The sequence below is a fragment of the Apostichopus japonicus genome, chromosome 3 (assembly GCF_037975245.1).
Source record: "Apostichopus japonicus isolate 1M-3 chromosome 3, ASM3797524v1, whole genome shotgun sequence".
NCBI lineage: Eukaryota > Metazoa > Echinodermata > Holothuroidea > Aspidochirotida > Stichopodidae > Apostichopus > Apostichopus japonicus.
In genome coordinates this window covers 5,080,744-5,085,091 of record NC_092563.1, presented here as the reverse complement: position 1 = coordinate 5,085,091, position 4,348 = coordinate 5,080,744, and positions in this window count along the sequence as shown.

The following is a 4,348-nucleotide window of genomic DNA, read 5'->3' as shown; positions in this document are numbered from 1 at the left end:
TGCAACCTCTTTTAACAAAGATATTGTAACTTTCTTTGTGTCTATAGCTTATACAGCAGCGATATTCTTTGATTTAGAAAGGAAACTACGCAATATCAGTATAGCCAGCTAATACTCTATAGAAAGTGGTCACTCGTGTTCAAATGTCAACTAGCATTGTCTAGCAACTACAATCACATTTACCTTGATTTCTTGCAATCTACATGTTTTGATTGCTTAGTTTTTAAACTTTTTAATATCTAGGAATAGCTTTGAAGGGTAAGTATCCCCCCCCCCCACCCCCAAATAAAAGGTTTCGAAACTTTTAAACATGATGAAATTGGAAGCCATTCTGAACATTTTTTTAAGGTGAACACGCCATCTTTTAGAGTGATGGATGCTTTAGGGCTTTTATAGAAACATTGTCATATATAAGAACGCATGCTCGTATACTTACCAAACTAACTGCAATACTCTCGTTGATAAAATACAAGCTTAGGGTTTCTTCATGAGCAACGTTAGGCCGGAATTTGTTGATCTTGGGGTGAGGGGTGGGTGGAGTGGGGGGGGGGGGGGGGTAGGTGCATGGGAGTTGGGTCAGGTAGAGCGAATCACACTCTTCATATACACAAAGGTGTGTTTGTATAGAATGTGTTTGTGTGGTATTTGGGGTCTTGTTGCGTTTAATGTCAGTGGTGGGGATTGAGGGAAGGGGATTAAGGGGAGGGATTAAAGAAAGGGCAGCCGAGCACTTGGGGAAAAAGACAATGTTCGTTGGGATGAATCCTGCTATCACCACCGTGTGTTTATGCTACAACACAACACAGTATTTAAAACTTGGATTAATCTATCTATCTACCTGAAATGTTATATTAATAGCAGTATAGAGTGGGTACATAGTGTGTGACGTATACTTGAGATCTATTCGTAATGATTATTTTGCAAAAAAATCAAACGTTTAGTTAATCTTATATAACAGCTTCGTATTGTAACTTTTATAGTCAGAGAAGGGTTTTTTCTTATTATTTATTTCTTCGATGAGTATTTCTTCGAGAATACTCTTCCATCCTAATTGCAAGAAGCCATAGTAATTTTGAAGGTTTAATCAGAGTGAGGAATTATGGGTACTATGTCTTTAATCATCTTGAACTACGGCAGTCAATCCTGTTAACGTGAGTGTACAAGGCACCCCATCCCATTTTCAACACGACCCTACCCAACCCCCTCCTTTTGTGTGGAAAACCTTCACACGCATGTCCTTCTCCGATAGACGTGAATTTGTTGACGCAAATGTTACGTCATGATCATCAATCGATGCACAACCCAAATAAAGAAATGTAATAAAGGTGAAGTGAGCATCTAGGTTTCCCAGTTCATAAATATTCATATATATATATATATATATATATATATATATATATATATATATATATATATATATATATATATATATATATATATATATATATATATATATGTATATATGTATATATATATATATATATATATATGTATGCCTCATCTATATTTAAACCTCCCATTTTTGCACAAGAACTGAAAACAGGAGGCGAATGAATACGTGTCGTGAATTTGTGATCAGTTATTTTATAATGATTTCCGTTTCTTCGTGTGTTACCGTAGTTTTTCAGCAATATTTTGCAAATGTTATTACAAGAAAAGCATTTTTTGTTTGAAAATCACAAAGCAAAATTGATTGGATGCTAGCAGCAAGACTTTGCCGGGCAAGAGATTAAGTTAGATTAATTTAAGGAGGATTCAGGCTTTGATTTAAAATTGCCAGTGTGATTTAATTTTAACAAATTCATTTCATTATATTGAGGTTTTTACATTCTGCAGTAATTAGTCAAACAGAAACTGTATCGCTTGCTCTATTCTTGTTTTCAACTGATGGTGACCGTACCCTAGTTTTATACTTAGAGTAACGATTGTCAAGAAAAATCGTGAGAAATGTGCTCATGTATAGCTCAAAACGACTGTTTTGCTACGTCTATAACTTCCTTTTACTACGTATAGTGTTATTTATATAAAAAGCGTCGTCTTTATGTATCTCTACACATTTGTATCGTTGGTGTGTGCTTTACACAATTACAAATATCATTGCTGACTAACTCAAAGCGATGCCAGTAGAATAAGCTGACATGTTTTAGCGTTCGATACTCCGTTTCTGTTGTCCGGACGTTGATTTTCAAGAATTATTTAACCTATTTTAATTTATTCTATGTTTTAATCTATTTTTCAAGCCAGATATCCGGGCAGACCGTATGCATGATAGTGTTCCGGGTAAAACACATTTTTGTAAAGACCTGCCTGTTTTTTCCGTCAAAGTTGACTGAAATCGAGAATGCATAGCATATTATACACTTTGATAACGATCACTTGGCAATCGTGTGACGTCATATTGACGACTTTGCGTGAGCAGTTATAACGTGTGCATCTATTGATCTATTGTACTATAATTTATTGTGTGCGTACTATAAAGCCTCAAGGCATCATGATGCTACATATAAATGACGCTGGATGTGTCTGCTACAATTTCTGTCCTTTCGATTGAGAAACACAAATGGTGAACCTTTGGGAAATTCCTTGATTTGTGATTGATCGGACATTTTACAAATGGGGAAAGTCTTCTTCTTCTCCTCCTTCATCTGCTTCTCCTTCTCCTTCTCCTTCTCCTTCTCCTTCTCCTTCTCCTTCTCCTTCTCCTTCTCCTTCTCCTTCTCCTTCTCCTTCCCCTTCTCCTTCTCCTTCTCCTTCTCCTTCTCCTTCTCCTTCTCCTTCTCCTTCTCCTTCTCCTTCTCCTTCTCCTTCTCCTTCTCCTTCTCCTTCTCCTTCTCCTTCTCCTTCTCCTTCTCCTTCTCCTTCTCCTTCTCCTTCTCCTTCTCCTTCTCCTTCTCCTTCTCCTTCTCCTTCTCCTTCTCCTTCTCCTTCTCCTTCTCCTTCTCCTTCTCCTTCCCCTTCTCCTTCTCCTTCTCCTTCTCCTTCTCCTTCTCCTTCTCCTTCTCCTTCTCCTTCTCCTTCTCCTTCTCCTTCTCCTTCCCCTTCCCCTTCCCCTTCTCCTTCTCCTTCTCCTTCTCCTTCTCCTTCTCCTTCTCCTTCCCCTTCTCCTTCTCCTTCTCCTTCTCCTTCTCCTTCTCCTTCTCCTTCTCCTTCTCCTTCTCCTTCTCCTTCTCCTTCTCCTTCTCCTTCCCCTTCTCCTTCTCCTTCTCCTTCTCCTTCTCCTTCTCCTTCTCCTTCCCCTTCTCCTTCTCCTTCTCCTTCTCCTTCTCCTTCTCCTTCTCCTTCTCCTTCCCCTTCTCCTTCTCCTTCTCCTTCTCCTTCTCCTTCTCCTTCTCCTTCTCCTTCTCCTTCTCCTTCTCCTTCTCCTTCTCCTTCTCCTTCTCCTTCTCCTTCTCTTTCTCCTTCTCCTTCTCCTTCGCCTTCTCCTTCGCCTTCTCCTTCTCCTTCTCCTTCTCCTTCTCCTTCTCCTTCTCCAGGCTGCTCCTTCGCCTTCTCCTTCTCCTTCCCCTTCCCCTTCCCCTTCCCCTTCCCCTTCTCCTTCTCCAGGCTGCTCCTTCGCCTTCGCCTTCTCCTTCTCCTTCCCCTTCCCCTTCCCCTTCTCCTTCTCCTTCTCCTTCTCCAGGCTGCTCCTTCTCCTTCTCCTTCTCCTCCTTCTACTCCACCCTATTATTCTTCTTCTTCTTTTTCTTCTGTGCGCGAGCTATTGACGTCTTTTAACACTTTTCCTGTGATCCATTTATTCAACGGTCTTCCTTTTGGGTTCCTCCAGCTGACTGATTAAGAAGTATCTCGTAAATATAAAACAACCGTTAAAGATGAACAGGACTTTTATGTACCAGTCTGATAGTCTTTCGCCGGTGTGCAACATAGATTACCTTCTACTAAATTCATTGCTATACTGTTGTCTGAAGGATCCTTGATAACTCACCACAGTTCACTTCCATCAACTGGATCATATTCCGTCAAATTGAACGGATCGCATTAAACCACACTCAGGGATCACATTCCGTCACATGCAGTGGATCACATTAAACCACATTCAGGGATCATATCAAGTCACATTCAACGGATCACAATAAATCACATTTAGCTGAATGATCGCATAACACCCGAAGGTACATATACAAAGCATAGCAAGTTAATGACAATTCAGTAAATCACGTGACACCTTAATTCATGATCCGATTAAAAGCACGTGTAATGACGAATGATATGTGGGTGCATTCGTGATAATAAATCCTCTTTATGAATCACAGAACATTCTTGTATGAGAGTATGATCTAGACAGGTGAGACTCAAAAGTGGGTCGTTGGACATTTCCAGACTTCCGAAAATGTATCATCAGTTTTCG